General features: G+C 46.3%; 1 long non-coding RNA gene across 1 annotated transcript; it reads right to left on the bottom strand.

Moving 5' to 3' along the window:
- Positions 1 to 10,848: 10,848 nt before the first annotated feature.
- On the bottom strand, positions 10,849 to 12,382 carry LOC147995831 (uncharacterized). The gene is made up of 3 exons (XR_015683986.1): positions 12,320 to 12,382; positions 12,001 to 12,235; positions 10,849 to 11,753 (listed from the first exon to the last, which is right to left on the bottom strand). It is a non-coding gene; the product is annotated as an uncharacterized LOC147995831 (long non-coding RNA).
- Positions 12,383 to 19,335: the final 6,953 nt, after the last annotated feature.

The raw sequence follows: 19,335 nt of genomic DNA on the forward strand, positions 1-19,335 counted from the left end.
GACTCATTTGTCCCATGAATCATTAGTCATCCTTCTCCAGTCTGACACATGCTGGAACTTTTTTATTCTCTTTTGTTTTGTTTTATAAAAAGGTGCTGTGCTAGATCAGGCTCTGCAAACTCATTCTTTAGGAGGCCAGAGGTGATTTGTCCCTCGGATGGTCGTGTGATCTTTGCCTGAGGACAGCAGTGGACAAATGCTGAGCGACAGCGGCAGAGCTAAGCACCCTGAGTCCCTTCCTTACGCGCACCGAAGTTAGAATTTTATATTATTTTCTTGTGCTGCACAGCGTGATTCTGCACACGAGCATGTGAAAATGCAGGCCAAATAAAGTAAGTAGGGGGTGGTCCAACCTTGTGACACTGAAACACTATGCTGTCATCTTCAGAGTTTATACCCAAGCGCTGCTCAACAGAGTTTAAAAATGTTGGGCCTAGAGAGATGGGTCCATGCTTAAGAGCACTGGTAACTTTTTCTAGAGGGCCCAGGTTCGATTCCCAGCACCCATAGAGTAGCAGTGGCCTACAAACATCTGTGACTCCATTCCCTGGGGATCCAATGCCTTCTTTGGCCATCAAGGGTACCGGGCACTCACACAGTGCACAGACATGCGTGCTGGCAAACATTTACACACATAGAATGGTAAAATAAATCCCAGCAACTTAGAGCATTTGATTCGAGTCAGTGAATTTGAGTTGGCCACATTCAAAGCTGTGCTGGTCTTCAACACTCACATAAGATGTACAGTTTGCAAAGTTGTCTTCTTGGATATTTCTCAAAGTGACTTGAGGGGACATTTGCTTGGCAGAGACATAAATGGTTCCTCAAGGGGAGAATCTTCCCTTTCCAGATGGGCTGCGAAATCCCAGAGTTAAATATAAGCCCCCACCTCTTAGCACAAATAGAGCATCCTTAGTCCCCTTTGACATCCTGAAGTCCAGCTTTCTGTGAGGTACACAATCCAGTACACTGCCCACAGCTGTTAGGTCATATGAGCCTTATGATTGAAATCACCTTTGGGAATTGAGTTTAGGGACTGCACTTAGGGTACTGTTTGAAAGCCCAGGTGAACCCTCTTTTCTTTCAGGATCAGCAAGTATTATGTGTAGAGCCCACATCAACCAGTGAGCAAGGGCATTGGTAATTTCTAGTTTCTCGGTTAACAGACACCTGGGTGCCACTGTGAGCATGGATACAAGATGTCATCAAGAGGGGTGACTGGCCCACTGTTGCCTCCTCAGAGAGTTTATAGGGGATTCAGAACTGTTACAGGCTACACAATGTGTAACTGTTACAGGCTACACAACATGTAACTGTTACAGGCTACACAACATGTAACTGTTACAGGCTATACAACATGTAACTGTTACAGGCTAGACAACATGTAACTGTTACAGGCTACACAACATGTAACTGTTACAGGCTATACAACATGTAACTGTTACAGGCTAGACAACATGTAACTGTTACAGGCTACACAACATGTAACTGTTACAGGCTATACAACATGTAACTGTTACAGGCTACACAACACGTAACTGTTACAGGCTACACAACATGTAACTGTTACAGGCTAGACAACATGTAACTGTTACAGGCTACACGTGTAACTGTTACAGGCTGCACATCATGGAACTGTTACAGGCTAGACATCAGAAACATAGCTGTTCATGCTTTCACTCTGATGGAAGACTTGGCCGTTGGTGGCATCACAATAAGGGGGTGATGATGGCACACACAGGTGCTGTCCAATCTCCTAGTTGTCCCTTTTAATCCGTGTGCCTACTTACTTGACTATGGCAGTGGTCATAAATATGATCACTGAGTTATCAACCCAGGGATTTCTGGAGTTTCCACAAAGCAGCCTCAAAGAGGTTGGAGAAAGGGGGATATTTAAGTAAAGGTTTCTTTATTTTTGTTTCGTAAGTACATGTACATGTACATGCACATGTGTGGGGGTACCCTCAGAGACTGGAAGAAGGTATCAGATCCTTGGAACTGGAGTTACAGGTGTGAGCTGCCTGCTGTGGGTGCCGAGAACCGAGCTTGGGTCCTCTGGGAGCACAGCAAACCCTCGGAAATGCCGAGCCATCTCTCTGGGCCAGGAGAGTGTTCTAAGTGAGACGTGGGAAGTCGTGACTGTGATTTGTCTGGAGCATCTGGAAGTCGTGCAGTGGCGCGTACGTGCTCACAGATAGGGCTGACTCTAGAGGCAAAGCAGTATGAGGAGCGCCACCTCTCCCAGGGGCAGCCAAGCCTTCTGTGCTTGTTACTTTCCTGTGGCTGAGATAGAATACCATGACCAAGGGGGACTTGCAGGAAAGAGCTCATTTGGGCTTATGGATCCAAGGGATAAGAGTAACATGGTGGCGGGGAAGCCTAGTGGTAAGCAGCAGGCATGTGACTGGAACAGCAAACCGAGAAGGCACATCTGAACCATAGGCAGGAAGCAGAGAGTGGGGGGAGACAAGGAGAGAAGAGGAGAAGGGGTGGACGGGAGGGAGAGACCAGGAAGCAGGGTCAAGTTATAAACACTCAAATCCTACCCCTAGCGACATGCTTCCTCCAGCCTCCTGCACCTCTCAGTGTTCCACAACCTTCCAAACAGTGTTGTCAACTGAAGACCAAGGGTCGAAATGCCAGAGCCTCTGGGAGACATTGCTCATTCAAACCGTTTATCCCCTAACAGACTACAGAGAGTTACCAAGTAAAATGACTCGTCATGTCAACAAAATCACCCTTCAAGCCCTAGCCCCACAACAGGCTTTCCAAGTTAGAGATCCAAAATCCAAAGTGGCCTCCTACCAGCAACCCAACATCCCCTTTCTATTTCCGGACCACTGTAGAGGTACTCAAGAGGAAGAGTCCCACTGGGACTGGGAACTCAGTGGCCAAGGGCTTGCTGCGCAAACACGAGGACCTGGGTCTGGATGCCAGCACCACTGTGGAAGTCAGCATGGATGGCAGTGTGCACTTGTAGTCCCAACATTGGAGAGGGGCAGAGACCGGTGACCCCTGGGAGCTGACTAGCCAGAGAGTTCAACTGAAAATAAGGCTTCAGAGTCAAGGAAGAGACTCTCACAACTTCTGATGGAGTGTGATAGAGGACGATATCCAATGCCAACTTCCGGCTTCCACATACACGTACATGCTCATGAGAACACATACACTCACACACACTCACACACATACACACACACACACAGAGACAGAGAGATAGAGAGACAGAGAGAGAGACAGAGAGAGAGACATAGAGGCAGAGATACAGACACATAAAAACACACTCATACACAGATACAAGCACAGAGACACACAGGTACACTCACAGATGAGACACGCAAAGACACACAGACACGCACAGATGAGACACAGACACACACACAAGACAGAGACACAAGTAGACGGATACACAGAGAGACAGACAGATATACATAGATACACATATACACACAGAGAGACAGACAGATATACATAGATACACATATACACACAGAGAGACAGACATACACACAAATCAGACATAGATGCACAGAGGAATACAGATAGATAAATAGATATAGACACATACAAAGACATAGATGAGGCACATAGACACATACTCAAGATCGAGACACACAAAACACAGAAACACAAAGACACACACAGACACATACAGACAGACACACGTACATACACACACACAGGTACACACACAAACATAGGTACACACACAGGTACACACAAACACACACACACACATAGACACACAGAGAGACACAGATAGGCACACACAGACACATACAGACAGACACACATACATACAGACACACATACATACAGACACACATACACAAATACACACACACAGGTACACACAAACACACACACAGGTACACACAAACACACACACAGGTACACAAACACACACACACACACACACACACACACACACACACACACACACACACACCCCTCACTGGGTTCCTTGGCATCTGTTTGAGAGTATCCTAAAGATCTTGGGAGGAGCATGCCTACTGCTAGAGTTCAAGAGACCAAACACAGCAAGCCCCGGTGTGGGCCTGCTTTCCCCAGTAGAACCTTCACAAAGACAATTCCGTTTCTCTTAAAATAACAAGGGTTCTTCAACAGCTGTGGGGAAGAAAAGCAAGTTACTTAAGTTCAACAGGAAGACAATAAAGGAGGTGGCCTGGTTCAGTTTGAAACTCGAGAGCCTTACAGTTCTTTAGCCACCATGCAGACGGGCAGGAGAGGGGGAGGACCTCGGGTCACGGCACTATTTTCAATTAAAGAAAGTTCGAGAGAAAGGCTTTGCAAAGCTGTGCTGCATATTAAAGCCCCTATCTCCTGGCGGCTGGGGATTAGATGTTCCACACGGTACCTGAGATTTGTAAATATTAATGGGGGATTATTCTAATGAGCGTGGGTTTACTATTTATTTATTTATTTTTCCGCAGTTCTGGCTACAGGGCTGAGTGAACCCATCGCTCTGTTTTCTGGCCTTTTGCAACCATGATTTAGCCTGAAGTGCAGCTGGCTTGTCGTCTTAGCGTGTGCCCAGGTGCACTGTGGGCTGAGTCCCTTTGTCACTCAGGGCACTGACAGATCCTTCCTGGCAGCAACATGGAATGCAGTTGCTAGTCCACCGTCCACTGCCGTGTTATCCGTTGCATTTCCTCCTAATCATGTCTCATAACCCGACTTCTCTGACATCTGTGCAGTGCGTCTCCTCCCACAGAGCAGTCCCGTGAGACAGAAACGCTGGCCTCCACACGCAGGATCCGCAAGCCTCGGTCCACAGCCTCACTCCACCCCATTTCCTGTTTCCCTGTTGATTATAAGGTTTCGGTGTTAAAAACTTGCTTTGCATTTTTAAAAAAAAGTCTTATTTTTTTTTATTCAGATCTGTGTAATACTTGGTAGCATTATTCAAATGGGGTGCATTTAAATGTGCTTTTTAATGTGATAAATAGATCTTATTTCTTAGTGAATACTTACACAAAATAATGGGTTTCATTACAGCATTTTTACCTCTGTATTTATTATTTGTCGTTGGTTTACATGTGTGTCACGTATGTGTACATGTGTACGCATGCCCGCGTGGAGGCTGGAGGTTAACCCCTGTTCTTGTCCCTCGGGAGGCACTTATTTTTATTTCTGAGTCAGGGTCTTTCCTCTGCGTGGGGCTCACCAATTAGACTAGGGTGGCTTGTCAGCAAGCCCCAGACCCTGGGTCCCTAGCATCACGGTTAGAAGGTATTGCCACATGCGAGCACAGGTGCTCCGGCTTGCATGTCGAACACTTTACTGACCGAGCCATCTCCTAGCTCTGATCCTTGCATTTCTTTTTAAATGGTAGAAAAATGATCAAGATTTTTGTAACGTACAAAACATTATGTCAAATTCGAGTTTCAGTGTCCCCGTGTGACACTTTATTGAGACATCATTGTGTCTGCTCATTTAGGACTTGGCCGTAGCTCATTAGCGCTCTGGGCTGAGCCTGGAATGTTCACCATCGTGCCTTTCAACAAAAAAGTTTCTGGACCATTCCATCCAATGTTGGGTAATTCATAATGAGAAGTAAACGCGGGTGAACTAATAGAAACAGGGTGGAGTAGGGGCGGTGTCGAGAGATCTCTTGGCTACCCTCAGTCAAGGGGAAGGAAGATTACAGAAGTCAAAATTCAATCCTGTCTTTGTGCCCAGAACAATCACTGGGTCAAAGGGGGATGCGTGAAGTAGAGTGGAGGCTGTCTGGAAGCTTTGCCTAACTTTGAGTGACATGGCAGAGGGCGCTGCGGCCCATGCCTAAGGTTCTAGCACAGGGGACCAAAAGCTAAAGCAAGCGGGCCCTGAGTTCAAGGCCAGCCTGGGCTACACTGGGGAGGCACGGAGAGGAGATTCCACCTCAAAAAGACCAACAACATCCAGGACAAATAACCACAACGGGCACTCCTCCACCAGAGGCAGCCATCCGAGTTACGGAATAAACAAGGGTTGGGGGCGGCTGAAGAGATGGTTTGGAGGTTAAGAGCACTGCATGCTCTTCCTGAGGACCCAGGTTCGGTTCTCAGCACCCACATGGGGGCTCACAGTTGTCTGTAACTCCAGATCCAGAGGGTCCGACACCCACATACAGACATATATACTGGCAAAACAACTCCAATTACGATAAAAATAAGCAAATGGTTCTTTAAGAAGGGCCACGGAGATAGTTCAGTCTATAAAGCATGTTAAACCCGGGTTCTGTCTTTAACACTCATGTGGAAATGCTAGACGCCCTGAGGGCACTTAGAATCTCAGTCCCGGGCAGTGGAGACAGGAGGACCCTGGGCCTTGCTGGCCAGTCAGTTGGGTGAGGTCAGCAAGTGAGGGAATTCTTGGTGCAGTGAGAGGCTTTGTCTCCAAAAACAAGGCAGAAGTGACTGAGAAAGAAATCTGGGGTTGAGCTCTGGCCTCCACACGCTTTCATACGTATACATACGTGTGAACCATCATGTAGCTAACACACGGTGCATGCACGTATGCATGTGTACATAGACACACAGACACACACAGAGGCAACTAACACACAGTGCATGTGCACTCGTGCACGTGCACACACACACACACACACACACACACACACACACACACACACACAAGTAAAAACAAATGGTAGAGCTCCTTTTCAGAGACGTCTCGAAACTCCAGATGTTCATGTATAGACGCCCACCCCTTTCATTTTCCTTTGGCCCCCTCTGTCTCCGGTAACCCAGCCCTTCCTTGTCGTGATCCTGATGTCATCAGAGTGCAGACTGAACTCTCTAGATTCGTTATTTTCAACTACAGGCTCAGGTCACATGCCTTCCCCATGCCACCAGCCTCCCATCCTCCTTCTACAAAGGCCCGTGTAACTGGGGGACGCCCCGGAGTGAGTCCGAACTACAAAAAGGCAGCGTGACAGTAACAAGGTGGAGAGTGTAGCGGGCACTCGAGCACAGACAAAGTTGCTAGGGAAACATGGCAGGTCCCGGGAGCTGCCAGCTCTGGTACATTTATAAAGAACTGACAACAATTGACCTCTGTCTCCTCTTCCCTGCATGCCTTTCACCAGGCGTGCCAGAGAGGGGTGACTTGAATGACATATTTGATGGGCAGATTTTCAGATGCCATGGAGGAGAGGGTCCTGCTTTCCAGCCCTTCGAAGAGCTCAGAAGTCACGAGTGTCACCTCCACTGCCACCCGGTCCGTGCGATTGAAAGGGGGTATTTTCACATCAAGACTTGGCTCCTATATTCCCGAGGAGAAAAATGACATATTTTGTTGCATTATTTAAATATCCCTGCTGAACACCAAATTAAAAATATCCATTAAAGGTTTATTTGATATCTTCCTAATTATTGCCCATTGCGCATTTGACAAATTATTTACACATTTTAATAATTGCGACTTTCTTTGGAAGTGACACAAAAACAATTACTTTCTCGAAATTCCACTGCGTGGATGCTTTTGAAACTACGGAGCCATTAAAAACAGTCTGTCGAATTAAAGGTTGGGCAATTAATTAAGTGCAAATTCTGTAAAAGTGGACCAAGGAGAATATTCATCAAACGTATGAAATATGGCCTATCTTGTCCAAAAGACAAATATGTTTAAACAAAAGATGAAAATTAATGACAAAATTACGGGTCGCAAACCGCACACGGAGCCAACAGAAGACAGCTGTACAGGGTTCCGGCACGCTGGGTCCACGCCTGTGGAATCTATGATTCATTGCCACCGGACAACTTTCCCTAGTTAACTGGAAAGTTTTGCCTGTGGGATAATAAAAGTTCCCCGTGAGAGCTCCCAGTGTGGTGGTAGCAATGTTTTGCTGGCCTTTAGAAAGGTCTAATTAAATGTAACCCAAGGTGGGCACAGTAGCCAGAGAGCAGGTCTCCCTTGGACAAGCTCAGCCCAAGTGTGGTACAAGGATTACCCCTTACACTCCCCTCTGTTTGGAATTTCTGACTTGGCTGGCTTCCCATCTTCGGTCACATTGGTTCTGACAAACCTGAGTCCCCACTCCTTCTTCGAGAGGGCTCTAATTACGTTAAGACTTTGGCTTTCCTCTGTCAGTGGACTATACAGCAGGGGTCACTAGAAATCAGGACAGTGACTTGCAGGAGCCCTGTCCATCAGGAAGCCCTGCACTTCCCTACTGCTGGTTCCCAGTGTACCCAGATTCACAAATCAACATCAACGCTGATACTGAGTGGGCGGAGGAGGGAGGCGGTTTCCGGACTGTGGGGACCGTTATGGATACGAGGCTGTTATTTCCATATTAAAATGTAATGGTCTCATTAAAGTTAAAACCACTGTTAAACTTGATGGAGTAAATTAGTTAATTAACCGTAGCATCCGATGTGTTCCTCCGGGGCATACCTTACGTTCCTCAAGATGGGAATGCAGGCTCGGCTTGGAGGATTTTATCGGGAAAAGTACAGAACGCTCATCTTAGATGTCTTGGTGTACGTAAAAATAGAAAAAAAAAACCTGAACCCTAGCAGGTGAGGGTGTTAGGCGGTGCTACGTGAAGACAGGAATAGCCTTCTGATAAAAGAGGGTAGATTTTATTTTTAAGCTGAAATTTCTGAGGAGTTTTTCTTGTTTAAAAAAAAAAAAGACAAAAAACACTTAATAAGCAGGTTGCAAAGTGATTCTTAGCCAGCTCTACAAACCATGGGCAAAGTAACAGATTTATTTATTTGTTCTCCTGCTTTCCTCTGCCTCAGTATCTAAAAGGTGTTTCCATGTGGTTTATAGAAACTTCTCAAAGGCTATGTGGGTAAGTGCCCTTGAGTCAGTCCTGGCTAGGTTTTGTCCACTTGAAACAAGCCGGGGATGTTGGGAAATTACCTCCCCCATATTGGCCTGTGGGCAAGCCCGCACAACATTTTCTTGAGTCATGACTCCTGTGGGAGGGTACAGACCCCTGGGGCAGTGCTCCCTTTGGTGGATGGTCCTGAGTTGTGTGAGAAAGCAAACTAAGCCAGCAAGCCGTGGGGAGCAAGTCAGCAAGCAGCACTCCTCTGTGGCCTCTGCTTCATTCTGTCTCCAGGGTCCTGCCCTGGCTTTTCTCAGTGATGGTGTGTGACCTGTGCACTAAATCAATCTGTTACATCCCCCGTTAATTTTGGTCATGGTTCCTATCACCACAACAGAAAGCACATCAGGACAGTGAGGGTTGCGGGGGAGCGAGCGGGTAGATAGGGGATGGGTGGGTGAGACTTAAAAAGGACTTTCACTTTTCATGCCTGGGGCAGGTTTTTCTACCCTGTTGGCTACCTGAGACTTGGGTCCCTTGCAGCTGAGTTAGGAAGCAGTTAGCCTCATTCTGGGTCTGTCCCACTTTCTGCATCTATACAAGGACAGTAACCACGGCTGGCTGCTGGTGTTGTCGTGATGGATGAGTGTTGTAGGAAGTTGGTCTGAACGGGCCACGTGACACGGTCCCACTGATCACAGATATAACTGAGCAGAGAGAATGGGAGAGAGAGGGCCAGGTGGGCAAGGTGGCAGAGGTGACGTAGCCACATCTAGTCCAAGCATGTCATCTCTCCATGGCAGGTTTTGTCATAGGTGTTAAGTCATTGAAATGGTCTAGGGATCCATCCCTACATACTGAGTAGGGAGAAGCATGGTTTTATGTGGTTTCTTGGTCACTTTCTTCCCATCCAACGTACTACCTAATAAAGACCTAGGGCGGGGAGCTGGTGAGTGTACAGATGCTCCCTGATGCTTTTATGAACGTTGACATTGAAATAGAGCAGGAGTAAGGCTGGTGAGATGGATCATGGGTAGATAGATAACCCAACCGCCTAGGGAGGTGAGGTCCAGCCTTAGGACCTTCCTGGGTGTGGTTCCTGGTAGGAGAAGACAATTGACTCCTAAATGTTGTTCTCTGATACACACACACACACACACAAAACCACACTCATACAGACACACACCATACACACTCATACAATATATGCCTATATACATATAAACACAGACACACTCGCTCACATAACACACCCCACTCACACTCACATACATACACCCTCACACAAATATACACACACCCACTCATACAGATACACAACACAAACACAAATTTAAACACATGTACACACACATATATGCATACATACACAACACCCATACACATATATACATATACTCACACTCACATACACATACACACATATACATATACACACACTCACACCCATACACACATACTCACACACACAAACCCCAACACTCATTCTCATACATGCATATGCACATACACTCACACACTCCCATACAAATCAAATATATACATAATCATACATACACACACACCCACAAACCCATATACTTACACTCACATACACATACATACACATGCATTCACACACATACATACTCACACACGCAGCCCCCCTCACATACATATGCATATACACTCACACACATACACTCACACAAACATATGCACACACTCATACACATATACACATACACTTATTCATACAGACACACCACACATATGTGCACACAATACACACTCACACACATATACATAAATGCATGCACACCCCCACACCCCCACATACATATATAGTCACACTCACACATACACACATACATAAACACACACATATACACTCACACTTGCATGGACACACACATACTCACACACGAATGTGCACATGCACTCACATACACACACCTACACATGTACTCACACACACGCATACATACTCACGTACACATACACACCATGTCCTTTAGATCCCTTCTGTATAGGGATGAGAATTAATCCCCAACCAAAATGCTGAACTTTAGCCCAAAGTGATATTATGCACATGAAGTTAATGTATTATAAAAGCAGGTTTTTGTATTTTGCATTTGTAAGGTTTCCCCCTTTTTGCACTCACAAGAGAATTCGAGAATAAGCCATGTATTTTGGAAATTGGGGCAAAAATAGTGAAAACCTGAGAAAGTGGCACAGAGATGGGAGAAAGCCAATATATAATTTAGAAACCACATTACCATATAAAGTGATTACCAAATGTAAACCAGGTCAGTCTAATCATTTTCTAAAAACTATTGGTTTGTAATGAAAATCAAACATGAAGACGCTGGCTCAGCTGACACTTAGCACACCTGTGAAAAATGACAGTGTCTCCTGGGCACATGCGGTGGCCTAGAAAAGCCAGCTCCATGCCACCACACACTCAATTTAACAGCTGCTTGCTGCAGGTGCTATCGTTGTCCCCATTGAAGAGATGGGAAAAGTGAGGCACTCAGAGAGGGCAAAGAGCTTGCTCAAGTGTACCACACCAGTAAGAGGCAATGGTTAAATCTGAAGGATGTGGTGGAGTAGGGAGATGCTCTTCCCACCCCATCAGCCCACCTCGGTGAGTTCCGGCTCCATCTCTGACAGCGACTCAGCTCTTCTGAATTCCCACACCTTCCCCAAGAGTGCAGTTCAGGAAGCAGGTGACCTGGGATTTCAGTCCCAGCCTCTTAATATACACAAGAGCTCACGAAATAGTTCTCGGTCTCTGAGTATCCACATCTTCCTTTCTGAAATGGGGCTGGTAAGGGCTCCCTCGTGCAGATGCTAGCAGACGTCCTCCCTGGTGTTCATGGCTCTTCTGGGAGGTGCTGGGCCATGCGGAGGGCAGTCCCTGCACTCCTATGGCCTCTCCTGTCCATGGTCGCACAGTAGCAGCCAGCTCCATTGGCACCTAGGTAGGCTGGGTGTGTAAGAGGTGATGTCTCCAGGGGCCAGTCCTCAAGTATGGGTGGCAAAAGCTGGCATGATAGGTACCCTGGGTGCTCTGTTCTTGCAACCCAGCACTGTGCTGTACCATCTTTCAAAGTGTGCTCAGTGCCCAGAGCTCCAGACCCCTTCTCCACAGTCCCAACCACCTCCCCAGGGCTCTTCCTACTGCCTTTCCCCATGTCCCCCCACCCCCCAGTTTCTGTTTCCCAGTTCCTCACCAAGTCCATAGCTTAACTTCTTTTCAAATTTGTTCACTGGTGTGGCATGTCGCGGCACCGAACAATCATATATGCTATCAACCATTGTTAACATACAGAAACACAGCGTGAGGAGCTGCTGTAAGGAGGCCGACGTTGTTCCGTGTTCACTGCTGACAACTTTGAGACTCATTTGCTCCTCCCCTCTGTCTGCTTCACATCATGGAAAAACTGCCCAGAGGACCCAGGTGACTTCCTACTTTACCAGCAGAAAATATAAATGCAGAGGGGAATCCCTCAACCACCACCCCCATCACCATCACCACCACCAAAATAATACCTCCTCACCCCTCTCCCAACCAGTCTCCTTCTCCTGCTTTCTTGAGACATGGGGGATCTGACTGGAAACTTGCACGTCAGCGGTGGCTCAGCCACTAAAGGCTAGGCTCATGGCCAGATAGCCTTTCACATCCTTTCTGTGTGCAGTGTGAACTGACCTCTGTGGTAGTTAATAGACACTGCCAACTTGATAGTGGAGACAAACCTTTAGGGGTGTCTGTGGGAGACTTGCTAGATTGAGTGAACGGAGTTTGGAAGGCAGGCCTTACATGGGGGTGGCACCATTCCATGGACTGGAGTCCTGGGCTAGCTGACGACAGTAGGTAAGCAGAGAATCAGTATCCACCCGCCTCTGCTGAGTGGAGATCCTATGTGACCAGCTGCCCCCAACCCCCTCTGCTGAGTGGAGATCCTGTGTGACCAGCTGCCCCCCACCCCCTCTGCTGAGTGGAGATTCTGTGTGACCAGCTGGCCCCACCCCCATTCTGCCTCACTTTGCCCATCGTGATGGGGAACCAGAGCAAACCACCTTTTTCTTGTTTCTGTGGGGCTGTTACAGCAGGAGGAACTCTATTGCACACCACAGAACCAGGGCAGGACTCTGTAAGGTAAGAAAGGTGTATTATCAACCTTTCTTGTCCCCACAACAGATTGCCTGACAAGATGACTTGAGGAAGACAAGAACTTTGGTTCATGGTTAGAAATGGTCTAGAGCCCATCACGGTGGGAAGAAACGGGATAGTGGGAGTGTCCAGCTGAACCCTTCCCATCCCTGCCACAAACAAGAAGTAGAAAAGCCATCTGGCCTGAAGTGGAGTTAGCGGAAGTCTCAAGCTCTGCCCCATGGCCTGATGTCTGACAGGCAGGCTGCAGGTTCACGGGGCTCTCCCACCTCTTGGGACAGCACCACCAGCTGGGGACCAAGTACCCCAGCAGTTGGCTGTTTTCAAATCGTAGCAGGTTTGAAGCTCTCTGGCAGCTACTTTTGAGCAGTGCCCGTGGCCGTAGAGAGGTCAAAGGGCAGGAGTCTGAAGTTCGAGGTCAGGAACTGAAGGAACGGATCTGGACATGATGGTTGAGGATCAAGGCTGCTGCAGGCCGAGGGGCAATGGGAGGCTTGGCTTCACGTTTTGTCAGCAGCAGCGACAATACAGAGGACGCACTGTTGGCTTAGAGGAAACCAAACCTTCCTAAATTCTACTCTGCATTGGCATGGGGATTTCGTGAGGAGAGGTCGTATCCTGGTACACACCCTGCCTGATTTCTTACAGCTCAAACCTGAACTTGGGGTTTAGGATGGCAAACAGCTTAGAGGTCGAACGTAGACGCCAATGTTCTAAATTCATGCCCGCCCTGGGTGGTAGAAAGAGGCTCTCCCTCCAGTCTGTAGAGTTTCCAACGAGGTGATCCAATCCAGGACAGAGAAACAGTTACGTAACTCCCTGTCCCAGCTTCCCAGCCTCTATTTATAAGTCAAATGTTGGCATGTGTGTGAGATTTAAAGGGAAGGCAGCTTTGCTCATGATCTTGTGATGTTTAATTTTTTTTTTTTACCTTTGATTTAATGAAGATCTCCCCACCAGTTCTGAATAGGTAACGGGGGAACTTTGCAGGTCTTCTGAGTCTCAGTTCCACTCTCTGGATGAATTTGAAATAAGAAAAGCCCTTCAGCTTTGTCTAAACGTTTAAACATGGACGCCGACAGCCCAGAAGGACGTGCAGTCAGTTCCTGCAAACAGCAGGGCATAACTTTATATATTTAGTGTGCACCTAAACGCGAGGGAAGTCAGGTTGTTATAAAAGGCTTTTAATTTAAAAAGATGCCTTTAAAGCGACCCATTCCCACGTCTAAGGGCTGTGAAGATGATGCTTACATCAGAGGCTACTTGGTAAGATAGTCTTAAGAGGAGAAATATGCCAGGGTCCCAAAGCATTCAGATTCTCTTCCTCTGCCTGTAATCAATTGGCAGTGCTCACTGTTAATGTGGAATGGCACAGTGTATGCGTATGAGTACATGTGTGTTCATGTAAAGGTCAGAGGACAAGCTCAGATGTCCTTCTCTGCCTTGTCTTACTGAGGCGGTCTCTCATTGGCTTGAAGCTCACCAATCCATCTAGGCTGTCTGGCCCCTGAACCCCTGGCATCCTCCTGTCTCTGGCTTGCCAGGGCTGGGATTGCAAATATATGACAGTACGGCGGCCTTTTTTAAAAGAAGATGGCTTCTGGGGATTAGACTTAGGTCTTCAGAGTGAGTACTTTATCAACAGATCCATCTCCCCTACCCAATGTTGCATTGAAAAGAAAATGGAGTACAAGACTGAAATAAAAGAGGGGAGAGAGACCTCATCGCCTGATCATGTGGGCACTCCTGAGGCTGCAGAGCGGAGGAGACCACCAACACTGCCCACCCCTGCCCACATCCCTGGCCCAAGAGGCAACTGTATAAGGCCTCTGGGTTCCCGTAGGGGAGGGCCCGGGAGCGGCAGGACCCCTGCGCCTGAGACACTGCCGGAACCTGAAGGAAACAGACCGGATAAACAGTTCTCTGCACCCAAATCCCGTGGGAGGGAGAGCTGAACCTTCAGAGAGGCGGACACGCCTGGGAAACCAGAAGAGACTGCACTCTGTGCACATCCAGGCGCCAGAGGAAAACACCAAACGCCATCTGGAACCCTAGTGCACGGAGGCTCCTGGAAAGAGCGGCGCAGATCTTCCCGGTTGCTGCCACAGCGGAGAGGACTTAGGCAGTACCCCACGAGCAAACTTGAGCCTTGGAACTGCAGGTAGGACCAACTTTTCCCCTGCAAGAAACCTGCCTGGTGAACTCAGGACACACAGAGGCAAAATTCCTCTAAGGCCGGGCACTTCCTGTGTTTACCGGAAGTCCCACACCGGCGGATCCCGGACCGCAGCAGCTCTCTGCTCCCAAACCCCGTGGGAGAGAGACCTCACCGCCTGATCAGGTGGGCACTCCTGAGGCTGCAGAGCGGAGGAGACCACCAACACTGCCCACCCCTGCCCACATCCCTGGCCCAAGAGGCAACTGTATAAGGCCTCTGGGTTCCCATAGGGGAGGGCTCGGGAGCGGCAGGACCCCTGCGCCTGAGACACTGCCGGAACCTGAAGGAAACAGACCGGATAAACAGTTCTCTGCACCCAAATCCCGTGGGAGGGAGAGCTGAACCTTCAGAGAGGCGGACACGCCTGGGAAACCAGAAGAGACTGCACTCTGTGCACATCCAGGCGCCAGAGGAAAACACCAAACGCCATCTGGAACCCTGGTGCACGGAGGCTCCTGGAAAGAGCGGCGCAGATCTTCCCGGTTGCTGCCACAGCGGAGAGGACTTAGGCAGTACCCCACGAGCAAACTTGAGCCTTGGAACCACAGGTAGGACCAACTTTTCCCCTGCAAGAAACCTGCCTGGTGAACTCAAGACACAGGCCCACAGGAACAGCTGAAGACCTGTAGAGAGGAAAAACTACACGCCCGAAAGCAGAACACTCTGTCCCCATAACTGGCTGAAAGAAAACAGGAAAACAGGTCTACAGCACTCCTGACACACAGGCTTATAGGACAGTCGAGCCACTGTCAGAAATAGCAGAACAAAGTAACACTAGAGATAATCTGATGGCGAGAGGCAAGCGCAGGAACCCAAGCAACAGAAACCAAGACTACATGGCATCATCGGAGCCCAATTCTCCCACCAAAGCAAACACGGAATATCCAAACACACCAGAAAAGCAAGACCTAGTTTCAAAATCATATTTGATCATGATGCTGGAGGACTTCAAGAAAGACATAAAGAACTCCCTTAGAGAACAAGTAGAAGCCTACAGAGAGGAATCGCAAAAATCCCTGAAAGAATTCCAGGAAAACACAATCAAACAGTTGAAGGAATTAAAAATGGAAATAGAAGCAATCAAGAAAGAACACATGGAAACAACCCTGGACATAGAAAATCAAAAGAAAAGACAAGGAGCTGTAGATACAAGCTTCACCAACAGAATTCAAGAGATGGAAGAGAGAATCTCGGGAGCAGAAGATTCCATAGAAATCATTGACTCAACTGTCAAAGATAATGTAAAGCGGAAAAAGCTACTGGTCCAAAACATACAGGAAATCCAGGACTCAATGAGAAGATCAAACCTAAGGATAATAGGTATAGAAGAGAGTGAAGACTCCCAGCTCAAAGGACCAGTAAATATCTTCAACAAAATCATAGAAGAAAACTTCCCTAACCTAAAAAAAGAGATACGCATAGGCATACAAGAAGCCTACAGAACTCCAAATAGATTGGACCAGAAAAGAAACACCTCCCGTCACATAATTGTCAAAACACCAAACGCACAAAATAAAAGAATATTAAAAGCAGTAAGGGAAAAAGGTCAAGTAACATATAAAGGCAGACCTATCAGAATCACACCAGACTTTTCGCCAGAAACTATGAAGGCCAGAAGATCCTGGACAGATGTCATACAGACCCTAAGAGAACACAAATGCCAGCCCAGGTTACTGTATCCTGCAAAACTCTCAATTAACATAGATGGAGAAACCAAGATATTCCATGACAAAACCAAATTTACACAATATCTTTCTACAAGTCCAGCACTACAAAGGATAATAAAGGGTAAAGCCCAACATGAGGAGGCAAGCTATAACCTAGAAGCAAGAAACTAATCATCTTGGCAACAAAACAAAGAGAATGAAAGCACACAAACATAACCTCACTTCCAAATATGAATATAACGGGAAGCAATAATCACTATTCCTTAATATCTCTCAATATCAATGGCCTCAACTCCCCAATAAAAAGACATAGATTAACAAACTGGATACGCAACGAGGACCCTGCATTCTGCTGCCTACAGGAAACACACCTCAGAGACAAAGACAGACATTACCTCAGAGTGAAAGGCTGGAAAACAATTTTCCAAGCAAATGGTCAGAAGAAGCAAGCTGGAGTAGCCATTCTAATATCAAATAAAATCAATTTTCAACTAAAAGTCATCAAAAAAGATAAGGAAGGACACTTCATATTCATCAAAGGAAAAATCCACCAAGATGAACTCTCAATCCTAAATATCTATGCCCCAAATACAAGGGCACCTACATATGTAAAAGAAACCTTACTAAAGCTCAAAACACACATTGCACCTCACACAATAATAGTGGGAGATTTCAACACCCCACTCTCATCAATGGACAGATCATGGAAACAGAAATTAAACAGAGATGTAGACAGACTAAGAGAAGTCATGAGCCAAATGGACTTAACGGATATTTATAGAACATTCTATCCTAAAGCAAAAGGATATACCTTCTTCTCAGCTCCTCATGGTACTTTCTCCAAAATTGACCATATAATTGGTCAAAAAACGGGCCTCAACAGGTACAGAAAGATAGAAATAATCCCATGCGTGCTATCGGACCACCACGGCCTAAAACTGGTCTTCAATAACAATAAGGGAAGAATGCCCACATATACGTGGAAATTGAACAATGCTCTACTCAATGATAACCTGGTCAAGGAAGAAATAAAGAAAGAAATTAAAAACTTTTTAGAATTTAATGAAAATGAAGGTACAACATACCCAAACTTATGGGACACAATGAAAGCTGTGCTAAGAGGAAAACTCATAGCGCTGAGTGCCTGCAGAAAGAAACAGGAAAGAGCATATGTCAGCAGCTTGACAGCACACCTAAAAGCTCTAGAACAAAAAGAAGCAAATACACCCAGGAGGAGTAGAAGGCAGGAAATAATCAAACTCAGAGCTGAAATCAACCAAGTAGAAACAAAAAGGACCATAGAAAGAATCAACAGAACCAAAAGTTGGTTCTTTGAGAAAATCAACAAGATAGATAAACCCTTAGCCAGACTAACGAGAGGACACAGAGAGTGCGTCCAAATTAACAAAATCAGAAATGAAAAGGGAGACATAACTACAGATTCAGAGGAAATTCAAAAAATCATCAGATCTTACTATAAAAACCTATATTCAACAAAACTTGAAAATCTTCAGGAAATGGACAATTTCCTAGACAGATACCAGGTATCGAAGTTAAATCAGGAACAGATAAACCAGTTAAACAACCCCATAACTCCTAAGGAAATAGAAGCAGTCATTAAAGGTCTCCCAACCAAAAAGAGCCCAGGTCCAGACGGGTTTAGTGCAGAATTCTATCAAACCTTCATAGAAGACCTTATACCAATATTATCCAAACTATTCCACAAAATTGAAACAGATGGAGCCCTACCGAATTCCTTCTATGAAGCCACAATTACTCTTATACCTAAACCACACAAAGACCCAACAAAGAAAGAGAACTTCAGACCAATTTCCCTTATGAATATCGACGCAAAAATACTCAATAAAATTCTGGCAAACCGAATTCAAGAGCACATCAAAACAATCATCCACCATGATCAAGTAGGCTTCATCCCAGGCATGCAGGGATGGTTTAATATAAGGAAAACCATCAACGTGATCCATCATATAAACAAACTGAAAGAACAGAACCACATGATCATTTCATTAGATGCTGAGAAAGCATTTGACAAAATTCAACACCCCTTCATGATAAAAGTCCTGGAAAGAATAGGTATTCAAGGCCCATACCTAAACATAGTAAAAGCCATATACAGCAAACCAGTTGCTAACATTAAACTAAATGGAGAGAAACTTGAAGCAATCCCACTAAAATCAGGGACTAGACAAGGCTGCCCACTCTCTCCCTACTTATTCAATATAGTTCTTGAAGTTCTAGCCAGAGCAATCAGACAACAAAAGGAGATCAAGGGGATACAGATCGGAAAAGAAGAGGTCAAAATATCACTATTTGCAGACAACATGATAGTATATTTAAGTGATCCCAAAAGTTCCACCAGAGAACTACTAAAGCTGATAAACAACTTCAGCAAAGTGGCTGGGTATAAAATTAACTCAAATAAATCAGTTGCCTTCCTCTATACAAAAGAGAAACAAGCCGAGAAAGAAATTAGGGAAACGACACCCTT

The sequence above is a fragment of the Rattus norvegicus genome, chromosome 3 (assembly GCF_021556685.1).
Source record: "Rattus norvegicus strain SHRSP/BbbUtx chromosome 3, alternate assembly SHRSP_T2T, whole genome shotgun sequence".
Classification (NCBI taxonomy): Eukaryota; Metazoa; Chordata; class Mammalia; order Rodentia; family Muridae; genus Rattus; species Rattus norvegicus.